A 12,679-nucleotide genomic window follows, 5' to 3' on the forward strand; every position below is an offset into this window, starting at 1 on the left:
AAAATTACTTTTTGTGTATTTTCTTTTATAAGTCACATTTTATACAATGAAAAATATTTATGAAATGTAAGTTATGCTAAAGTCATTGTACTGCACTGAACATACGATTAATTTTAATTCACCATCCATGTACAAACAAAACTTCTTAATACTGTAGCTGGAAACAAATGTACAGCAAAGTTACATTAGTAACATGGATACAGATATTACTGTCAGTTATTTTTTATTCATTGTATATCTTATAGACTGTTCTTGCATTTGAATCTGTTTTATATACGCTTTATTTAGAGTTAGGTATTTTGTTGTTTCTGTTAGGCCCAGCTTGATTATTATGACTGAGGTGTACTCCACACAGCCTTAACTGCTTGTTTGTACATGCGTACTAGACTCTGGTAAGAACACTTAAAATGAGAATTAAATATGATGTGTCTTGTGGCTGTTTGCTATTACTGGGTTGGTAGAAAACAATAAAGTTTCATGGAGCACTGTTTAATATGTAATTATATTCCCTTCTTGTAGCAGAACAGGCCATTAGGGCATTGCTGTCTTGTAGATTTATTCATTTCAGACATAGAGCGGGTACAGACCAAATGGAAGAAAACTCATGGCTTTGCTTGTTAGTGTTAGCTCCTGGTCAGCAGTGGTTAGCTGTCCACCTTCAGAATGTGTTAGAAGGTTGTACTACTCTTCAATGTGAAGGCAGTTGCTTATGCAGAGCAAGCCTCACCATGATTGAGTTTGGATGCTAATGTAACAAGTAATTGTATGATCATTGCACAATGTTTAATGCTGTTCAGTGATGATGGCATTTGGCTGATGACAGAATGAACTGCTAAGTAAGATGTCCTACTATATAAGGGGTTGCCTTATTTCTGATGTTGTTCTAAAGAGTGCTATAAAATGTTCAATCTGGAACAGTACAATTGCTTTAGTTGCCATACAATTGAAGGACATTTGAAGAGATGTTATACTAAGGTCCTGTCTGCCTGACTTTTGTTGTGTCTTTCGGCTTTTCCTGATAAGGGGTCACCACAGCAGAACTCCGGTCTGCTAATGATTGGCAGTAGATTTTTACATGCCGAGTTGCCAGCCCTGATGCACAACCTTCAACGAAGGTACGCCCATTCACGCACGTCTCCACACAGAAGATGCTTTAGCTGAGAATCGAACAGGACAACGTCTTGCTGTGAGGCGACAACGCTACCGCAGCACCACCACCGCAGTATCTGCCTGACTTAGTTGTCACTAACAAATGTTAAAGAACACATGGTTCTAATGGAAAAAAGTAGAAGTGACTTAAAAAATAAATAACCAAAAAATATTTTCTATGCACAAATCAGATTGTCAGTATTTCCATCAGAATTGCATTTAACATGTATAAACCCAATAAAGACAATTTATAATATACTTATTTAAATACCTCTCATTGCTTTTCATAACCACATTTTCTTAAGTCTTTTTTATTACACAATTCTGTTATACAATATTTCTTAATATCATCCATTCCATACCTGCCATAAAAAGTGATATTTTGTGTAACTTAACCTTTTGTGTAACTTAACTTTTCCTCAGTGTGTATTCCCATTTGAAAAACTCTACATTTATATATCTGATAACAATCTTATGACACAGCCAGTAATTAATCAATAAAACAATGAAGTAATCAGCCAGTTTGAAATTAATTTAAATGACATAATATTCATAAATACATCCTCTTCATCATTCAGATATTCTTATAAAACATACAACAATTGTATATAAGAATTGTATGTGATAAACAATCCATATAATTGTATAAAGTAGTAAAAAAAATAAAATAATATCACCACCCCTCCTGTTCTCAAATTTAATGTCTATGACTCGAAACTTAAATTTATGCTCAATACCCTTTTCTATCATGTGTTTTGCCAGGGCATTACTAGATATTTCTCTCTTGATTTCTGATTTATGTTCAGTTATTGTGGGTACATTGGACAGTTGATTATATATAGTGTACCATGTTAACTGGTTAAAATTTAATTTGTACTGTTCATGTGAACAATGTATGGGAGCTATTGTATGTAAACCAGGCAGATTAAATGATCAGCATTGTAAAGGATAAAAGGAAGGCCACTGGGCACTGCAGAAGACAGTTACTAGTGTCATGCATGGTTGATTGCAGAGATTACTGAACAATTACCATCAACTTGCATCAAAGTTCAAACAAATTAGCCATACAGAGTGAGAACATCATGACTGTATCAAATTTGACCGAGGGAGTTCTCTAGTGCAGTGAATCACTCTTAAGTCGTTGCTGTCAAGTTTTGTACCTTGTAACTGCATTTAACAAAGGTTTCTTAAACATAACATGATATCTTAAAAATGTACAAAACATTCCATTTTAAACATGAGATCCTGCTTTTACAGGCATCACTTCAAACATTGCAGTAGTGAAGAACTTCCAGGAGCATAAACCATCCTTCAAGTAACCAGACCAAGTGTTCTATGTACCTTAAACATTATTTTTTGTGTGTGTGTGTGTGTGTGGGGGGCAAAGAAACTCGAGGTTTTACTGAAGGGATTAACAGTCATTGTCTGGTTCTAAGTGGTTTAATCGGAAACAATTACTTGGATATTTCCTGCCATTTAGACTCCATCTATAATGAATGTTTTATAGCATCCTCTTTCAGTAAAGGCATTCTGTCCACTTGCAAACTAAAATTTCTGTAAACTGTCTTAAGTATGAGTCTGTGTGACATTTATACAGAGCAACAGACATATTTTATTTTTTTTTCATAATGTGCTCTAGAAAATGGATGCGTAGACACCACCCTGTCTTACCTAAATAAAATGTCAAACAAAATATGACATTTGATGTGTCTGTAGCACTAATCCTGCCATTTAAATGATATTATAATTACAGATAATGTAGTCACTTTACTAGTGGCGAACACCATAAGCGAAAAATGGTACTGATACACTGAGTTTTATATATGAGAGAGAGCCCTTAGCATCAGACCACAGGTATGACATCCATCAGTAATGTGACAGAGGTTGGTTAGCATTAGGGGCATACATAATTGCTGTATTGCCAGAAATGTCTTTATCACCAAATGAGAGTATAGCCTGCTGTTACAATTACCACAATTTAGCTTCAACAATAAAAATCAGAGGTAGCTGAAAATAATACACAGATTTATCCTGCTGACACCATTCTGAAAGCATTCAGTTATCTGCCAAGAAGTAGTGGGGCAACATTTTTCCTTAGCTTTCTGCTTTACAAAATCATCCAACAAGGGCATTGCCCACCATTGAAAACAAAGCTTCCCATCAAACAACAAATGTACCCCAAAAGAGATAATCCTGATGAAGTGATTCCATTGGTTAGACCCCTGTTCAAAACAGCCATACGTCAAATAGCTTTTTTGCATACTTGGGCCTGGACTTTGAAATCACTTATCAGTTGAGGTAAGGAATCTAGATAATTTCCTCCTTTTTAAGAGCAAACATTGCTTTAAAGAAACTTCATTTAATATCATGTTAGTAAAAGCAGGATCTGTCACGAATGAATGAAAAATGTAATATAGATAAATACATTGGTTTGTCCATCCTGATTCTGAAAGGATATTACAGATACTGTGACTGTGAAGCTGAAAGAGAAGTTTATGTTGCATTGTGCAGTTTGTTTTGCCATTTTATGTAAGACAGAAAGGTGTCTATAGTCTGTATGCCACATACAGCTGCATGTTTGTAGCAGGAGGGTTTAGACAGTTTGTTTTTAACTAAACTGTTATTAAAGACAAATCATTTATGAAAAATAAGTGATTAAGATAATATTTTTGTACTTAGCTTCTTAATGTGAGAGCATTTGTTCATAGGTATAATCATTTTTTGGAGCATTTTTTTCTTTTTTGATTTGACATCTTCGGGATTATTAAGTGTCAGTACATTACTTGAGTCTACAAAAGGATTTGGAGAAAGCTGCCCATTTGGGGAGAAATGTGGCAACTACGGTTCACTGTGGACAAATACAAAGTGCTGCAGCTGGACCGTAGCAATAAGTTTCATCTGTGAAAGAGCTGGAAAAAGATGTGGTGGTGTTGGCTGAACCTGTTCTGAATAACCAGAAACAGAATGAGAGGGTCACCGCAGCAGCATATGTACTGTTAGGACGTGGAACACTGCTATACCTCTTTGCGATGTTATGAGAAATATAGGATAGCTATGGCACAATCCACACTGCCACGAATGATATCCATGCCATTTATGTTGTCAAACACCTATGTATGTAGTGTGCGCATCACCAGAACAGATAGCACACGTGCATTGCATCTTAAATAAGTAGCTACATGATTAATCCTGATTAATAAGTGTAACAAACAGAGATAGGGACATTTGTAATTCACGTATTTCTGCACTGTCGTGAGATGCAATGGTTTAGCCAAAAGTATTTTGTTTTGAGCTGCTGATCTTGCCTTCGCATAGTTTTATTTAGACCTTAAAATAAGATGTGATTTTACTAGCAGCTGATCTCTGGTGGTACATAATGGGTGTAATGTGGAACACTGTTTTTGTCAGGCATCTAAAACTGTGGCTGCTAAGAGGCACACTCTAGTCTAGGAAATTCCTGCTGTGTGAGTTGTAATACTGGGGTTGTCAGTTGTCCTATTCAGCTTGAAATATTCCAGCAATTGAAAATAATGAGAAAGTAGTGACAGTGTTATTGGCATTGCTTGCAAAGCAGTCTAATACATTGTATTAGAAGCTATAACATTATGAAATGTACCTAAGAAATTATACAATTATGAGCAATTTACAGTATTTACTTATGAGTTAATTGCTTTTGGCACTGTAATGAGACAAGGGTGTTTTCAAACTTATCCATTAAAAATAAATAAATGGAATGCTTTTGTAGGTAGAATATGTCAGGCTAGAATAATACAGTCATCTGACCAGGTAACCACACCTTTTATTTTTTTTTTTAATTATATAAAGATCTTCTGGAAAGTTATCTGCTCAGATTTTTTCTTTGCATAAAGCCAATGCTATTTTACAAGTTGGAAAACTAAGCAACAGTAATGAGCATTTCTGCAACATTCTGAGGTTCACTTTGAGTTTCAGATTTCATACCCTACAGAAAATTTATACTGATGCAAGACCTATAGAACTTTCTAAGTTTGTAAAAACAGCATTTAAAAATTGTCTATATTTTTTAGACCTTTGTCCTACTTTTATTTATGGCCTTATCCAGATTTCTTGCTCTGAGGTTGCGTATCTGAAATGTGTCAGGGCCATCGTCATCAGCCAGAGACGTTTCAAATTGTGGCATACTTGTTGTACCCCCACTCCCCCATGTAGTGACTTTAGATGTGTCCAGGCAAGGAGCACTTAGAGTATCCAAGGTAGACACAAGTACAGTCATGGCTTTAAATCTGTCCTTTATTTTGCAGAATGTTCTGGTTTTCTGTCATATTTTTATACTGTTGATTTATGCTTCTTATTATTCAAAAATGCATGGTGTCGCAGTGCCCTGTTGCTCTGTGTTTAAGTAGCAATGCTTTAATGACCATCAGGTAAGCTTGTTGGAGATTGAAAGATGCAAGTAAGCTTTAATAAGCATACTGTTAAATAATTACCAACATTGAAAGCCTTTTTGTTGTTGCCATGCAGAGAATATTTACATAACTAGATAAGGTATAAGCCTTAGGTATTGAAATGCATATGACAGTATTTGTAATAAAGGACAGGATTACAGTATTTTCAGAAGCTCATTACATTTGTATGACTTGTAGTCATCTTTGCAGGCTTTACCCGTAAACTAAACAAAATGCCAATCTATCATGTGTGGTCCATAACTTGTGCAGTAATCCTTTAAGCAATTTATCTTGAGCTTGTTTCTTGTTTGCTGTTCATTTTTTACTTTGATCATGTCTTTCCCATAAAACAAAAAGATAGTTGTTGTCAGGCAGCAGGTCTTTTTTGGATAAAGAAACATTTTTCCAAGTGGGGGTATCACAGAGATTGCTACTTTCAGCATGTTACTTGGTAATTTTATAAAGCTGAATATAAATTATAATTAGAACTGCAGTGCAAGGAGAAGTGGTTTGAGTTGAGTGCTGCTTGTTTTTTTTATACTTGATTTTGACTGGCATTCCAGTAATGTATTTAAAAAGTAATTTATTTTTTCATGCCTCACAACCTTTGTGTTTCCATCTAGATATTAAGTAAGTTGTCATGTAGCCAAAGCATTGAAATATTTGAAATATTTTTTCCTTCTACACTTCATTTTGTCTTGATTGGACTCTCGTAATTATGGGTGGCACCCAGGGCAGCGTATTTAATTAAAGTTCTAGTTGTTGTGGTTTTGAACATAGCTCCACCCCTTTCAAGTTGGCCACACCCCCTCCCATTGGCCCCACCCATTCAGCTGTCTCCTGCAGCCCCCCCTTTAATTTGAAGTCACCAGCCGCCACTGTGTCGCATGAGGTACATACAGAAAGGAGCATTGTAGTCAATTAGTGGTCTGATAAGAATCAAGTACAGTAGCGTTATAACCTCCTTAGTCTTTGATGCAATGCCCTTATTTATGAGATGCACAATGTAGAAGGCTTTCCATACCACTATGGACACATGCTGATTGCTGTCAACCTGTGTTCCCAAGTCTTGCACCACTGGATTTGAACTTAGAAGGGTGCTATCTGTATCATAATTGGCAGGGGCTACTTCTTTGCCAAGGGGGATAATGATGCATTTTTTGCATTTAGTTTTAGTCAGTGACTTTGGCAACAATCATTTGTCTGCATCAGTCCCTTCTGTATTTTATTAACATCTCTGGGGGACTCTGATTATGTCCAGTTTACAGTCATCTGCAAACTCAAATAAGCCACTGGTCATCTACTTATACCTGGACTTCAGAGAAATAGATTCCAAACAGTAGAGGGCCAGCACAGATCCTTTTGGTACTCCACTGATAACTGGTCTACTGGTGGAGTTGGACTCCCCAACTTTGACAGCATGCATTCTGTCAGTGAGTTAGTTGGCTACCCATCTAGAATTGTGCCAAAAGATTTGGCTAAATCAAGATAGGCTGCATGTACTGCTTTGCCCTCATCCAAGGCTTTGTTGATGTTCTCAAAGAAGTCCACCAGGTTTAATAAGCAGGATCTACCCTTGACAAAACCAAACTGGGTCTGGTCAAGACTTTGGAGGTAGCCTACATCCTTGTTGATGAGGTCTATGGTGATTCTTTCCATGGCCTTGCAGATAAGGCTGGTTAGGCTTATGGGTCAATAGTTCCCAGGGTCATTTGATAGACCACTTTGTGTAAGGGGATTACTGTTGCTGTTCTCCACTCTGCCAGAACAAAGCTAGTAGTCAGGCTATGGTTAGAGAGTGCCAAGTGGTTCTGCTAGGTCTAGTTTTAAATTGTTTAGTAAGCAGCCTGTGATGTTATCTGGTCCATTAGAGGCCATGCTTTTAGCCTTGGAGAGCTCTTGTATGACCTGTTCTTTGGAGATACTCAGTAGCATGCTTCTCAACCATACCAAATTCCTTGGTATTTACTGGCTCTGAGGGCAAAATAATGGGGTGCCATATTTTCCAGAGTGCCCCCTTCAATTCCCAATTTATTTTATTTTTATTTGAAAGCTGAAGTTGTGGCTAAAGTCAGCACTGGCATGCAAAGAATTATGGGCATATCTAGTGCACAAATACTTGAAATAAATGGCGCAGATAGACCAGTTATCCATTTCCCATTAGGTTAGCCTGCTATCATTCATGCTTTCTATTTTTTTCACAGACCAAATGAATGGATAGATGCATAAGCCACCAATACTCTTAAGCAAATACAATTCCAACCTTACATGCCACTACTACCATTTGAAATATCCTAATATTTTAGGTCAGAATTGTTAAAGTACATGGTTAATTCAAGAAGCATGTTGACTCTGGTTAACCTCGAGCATGACATCTGTCAACCTTTAGCATAAAACAATGCAGTATAACGACCTTTTGCAATAATAAGCTGGCAGATGAGTCTTTAATTAAATAACCCAAGTACAGCAAAGTGAGTTTATGTAGCACACCCTGCTGGGGTAATTTTTTCCCCTAGCACCTTGTAACTTGCAGAGCCTGGGTAATTAAACACCAACAGAATAACTACTACCTCCAGCCAGGCTGCTCGTCTTCAAAAACAAACACATTGTTTCTGTGTTAAATTTTTACCAGAATCACCCGAAGTTTTCATGGGTATGGACTTTCAGAACTAGGTTTCAAATGTAGACTCTGAAAGTTTGCTATAGTTTTTGGTATGCAAGTATTTCATGCGATATGCATGTACTTGAGCTAGAAGCTGCATACAATTCTTATAAATTAGGTTGTCTACCTGTTGGACATGTTTGCTGATAGCCGCCTTATGTGACTCAAACATAGGTAATGTGTATCAGCTCCACCCTAAAAGCAAACCAGTCCTTATACTCAGCCCTGTGGCTTTATGTTGCACGGGTTACATCTGCAACAGAAAAGTCCATTTGCCTCTCCTACTGTTTCATCTTCCAGTTGTATGCTGCACTTTTTATAGGTGATGGGGCTGTTATAAAGTGCGTTTGCCTCTCTTACTATTTCATCTTCCATTTGTACGCTGCACTGTTTATAAGTGACAGGAGCTGTCACAAGCCGATGTATGGAGCAGTATGTATTATATACTATGTTTACAATTACTGTCTTTGAAAGTGCTGACCCCTCTACACGTGAGAGGGCAGTAGGTACTTGGACAACTCCCTATGACACCATAGGTTCATAGGTTAGTACTAAGCTAACTGCCCTTGCGAGCCATTTTAAGCCTAGCCAATTATCCCTTGTGAGACTCAAACCCTGCAACTTGTGTTTGTATGGCAAACACCTTAACCATTAGGCCACCCTCCCATAAAGCAAGAACTTCTGTAGGACTGGAAGGAGCAACCCAGGCCGATATGTGAGCACAGCTTGTCACACAGTAGCTGATTAGGAAAGGTAAGCTGTTTAGGACTGGCTTATTCCACACTGTCTGTGCGATGTGCAGCTGAATTAAAAGTCTGTGTTTGGCATGAGAAGAAACGTGCCTAAATGTCTTGTTGTAAATAATAGTGCCTCACAGAACCTTACTGAGATAGATAATTAAGGGTTTACAATCAGGCAGGTGACTATTTTGATAACAGTTTACTGAGCATTCCCGTTGAGCCTGCTAAGACTACAGAAATAGATGTACAGTATATTTGCCTTGCATGTAGTTGCATACCTCTCTCAACTGTACATATTTTCACTGAATATCAAGATTTTTGCATCATATTGTTGATCCATTTTTCAAAAAATTGTCGTTTTCTGGCAAATCATTAAATACTGAAGTCAGAAAATAATGACAGACATTTGAGTTTCAGGTTTTATACTTTCAGAAATTCATGCTAACACAAAGCCTGTTATTCTATCAACTTTCTAAGTTTGTCAAAGCAATATTTAAAATGTATCTCTATTTTTGGGCCTTTGTCCCCCCATTACTTATGGCTTTGTCCAGATTTCCTATCTAAGAAGTTATGAGGTATGATCACCAAGCAAAACCTATTCTTTTAATGCAAATTGCTTTGTCTGCCAGGCACGTTTGATTAACTGTTAATTTGCTCAATAAAATGGCACTCATCCCATTGCAGCTTTTGCTTGTTAGGAAATACAGCATGTTGTGGATACAGTGCATGGTACTGCATCTCTTTTTGAAAGAAAAAATGAGTGCTGTAAATGAAGCAGCATCCCCAAACTAACCCAGCAATATGTATGTGTGCAGTTTTGTAAGCAGACTGCATATGGTATGTTCATAAACTTGCTGGACTCCTTTGAGAGAGTAAGTGAAGACACAAATGTAACAAAATATGTAGAGATGTAAAATGTTAAGCTTTATTGCTGGAAAGTATTGTAACCATAAATGAAAGAAGTAAAAGTTTAATGTATCACACTGTGGCTATTGTGAGGGAGGAGTTTGTCATGCTTTCTGCTGTATCTCACAATATCAGACACTTGGGAATAAAAAACTGGTATGTTTAAATCTGTTGCCTTCATTTCCTATACCACTTCTATACATTCATAGCACAGCAACATGCAATGTGTTTCTTTTAGATGTAATATGACTAGCTTAATTATTAGACTCTCAAGACACCAACTTGAAATCTATATAATTTATTCAGATTCTCCAAGGTGTGGTATTCAGTTATCCATTTTTGATTGTCTATTTACTTTGTACACTTCAGACATCTCAAGAATGCCTGGATGTATCCTTAATTTCTCCATACTCTACCTCTGTCATTGGTTTGGATTACATATAACATTAGCTCTGTGGATTTGGCAAAAGACACACCTATTTTCTCCAATAGCTGAATCCCAATCTAGGTTGATACATACAGTCTGACCTTAATTCAAGTCAGGCAAGAGGTAAACTGAATACCTTAGTGGTTACATTTTGTGTTTAACATTTTGTCTGTTCTTCAATTTGCATTTCAATGCTGATATCCCACAATACCACTGGAGTGGTCGGGGTTACATAATTATCTATACAAATTTTATGTTAATCATGAACAGATTTTTGGCCAGTTGTTCCTACTTCTCATGGGCCTTTGCCCAGATTTTTTATGTTTCCAGATTGAGAGGTATGCTCAATAGAGAACTGGTGTCAGGAATGCTTTGAGGTATGGCTGGTGGGTACAGGGAGGTGAAGTTATTGCAAAATCTGTCAACTAGCAGGTTGGCAGTTTCCTCAGGTTCAGTGTGAGTGGTACTGTCCACTATAAGTTTGGCACACAGTTGGGCATTCCCTTTTAGGTTTTGGATGTAGTTAACGAATGCTTTATGATTGTCTTCAGCTAGGGATGCTAATTTAGTCTTATAACTAGCCTTAGATGACTTTACAAGATATCTGATTTGCTTGTTCAAGCTGTGGGGGTATTCTTCTTCTATTGAGTAAGTTCCTTCTTGTTCTTAGAAATCAGTTTCTTTCTTTTGTTATTTAACTTACTTATACTAACGGTCCAAAAGGGTGGCTTGTTTTTTCAAGAGGACCTGGTTTTGGTCCTGTCAGGTGTAGCCGAGTCAATACATTTGTTTAAGTAGCTATATAAGGCATCTGTGTACTCATCTGCATAGGATTTATTGCTGGCTGTGTTTGCAGGGGGTTTGAAACTTTTTACACCATTGTTTAGTAGGGTATAGTGTGCTTTGGAGAAATTTTTCAGTTGTTTTGCTCCTGTGGAAGGAACAGGTCTGATCTTTACTTCAGTCAAGACAGATTTATTGCCTGACCTTATCAGGCGGGCAACACCAAGGGGTATTGCATTGACCTCCCCCATGTTGGTGAGCACTAAGTCTAGGACATTTGAACCCCATGCAGGGGAGCAGAACAACTGTTCCAGAAAGTTTGAATTAAAGTCCAGGAACCTCAGAGTGATCATGTTTGTTCTCGTGCAAGTCACCTAGTTGATGGAAGGATAGTTAAAATCTCCCATGACCATAGGATCATAGGAGGTTACTAGGCTAATAGCCTTGGGGCCCTTACCAGCCTAGCAAAGAGTTTATCCCCAAAATGAAATCTCAGTTAGCACCTGTCATTGAGGGACACAGGTCGAACCCCTGGGACAAATTTGTGGTTTCCCATCCACTCATCAAGGTTGTGCTTGAAAAGGGTCAGCGAGGTGTTCTGTTTGACATGTATGGGAAGTCTATTCCAGAGATGGGGCAGCCTCTGGGAGACAAACCTGTCTCTCCAGCAGGTTTTGTTGATGTCGCATATTAGACTCAGGGCTTTTGAGCAAATAGTGCATGAAGAGTTAGATTTATAGATATGGAGCATCTCTAGTAGGGCAGGGTCTGAGATTGCCTTGTAGATGAGACACAGATCACCTCTGAGCAAATCTGTACGATACCGAGTAGAATGATAGTGATTTGAGCCTGTCCACATAGGACAGGGGATGGAGGCCATGGATACCTTTTGTGAGGTATTTCAGTGGCCTTTCCAGTTGGTTTAGATGTTTGGAGAGGTACATCCAAAATGGGGCATTATACTGCATTATTGGTCTAATGGGGGAGGCGTATAGAGAGGTAATAACCTCCTTTTTTTTCTGGATGCAGTCCCTTCAGTTATGATATGAACCAAGTAAAAGGCTTTTCTGACCACTGCTGCTACATGATGGTCAAGTATGAGGTTGTTATCAACCTGAGTGCCCAGGTCTCTCACCACAGGTTGTGTGCTTAGGGGATTGCTGTTGATGTGGTAATCAGTAGAGGTCATGTTTTTGCTGAATGACCAAGGTGCTTGGCTGCATACTGACTGATTCCAGCAAGCCCAAGTAGGTAGTGTGCTTCTCATGGTCCATGGTGAGGGACCTGTAGCTAGCAATGAGGTGGTGGGTATTTTACCTATACTTATTTGGACTTGGAGCAGTCATACTGTTTTACCAGGCTTGAGGTGTATTTGGATTTAATGAAGATGACTACACTTCCACCTTTGGTTCTTTCATGCTTGTTTTGGGGTCTGAATGTGTGAAAAGCATTGTAGCCTTGTATGGCTGGGGTACACCCTGTAGCCTTGAACCAAATCTCAGTGACTGCACAGACATCAGCTTCTTCCAAGGTGAGGAGTGCTTCCAGTGAGTGCAGTTTACTGTTTAGGCTCCTAGCATTAAGCAGC

The sequence above is a fragment of the Protopterus annectens genome, chromosome 2.part0 (assembly GCF_019279795.1).
Source record: "Protopterus annectens isolate FY-2018-M chromosome 2.part0, PAN1.0, whole genome shotgun sequence".
Classification (NCBI taxonomy): Eukaryota; Metazoa; Chordata; order Ceratodontiformes; family Protopteridae; genus Protopterus; species Protopterus annectens.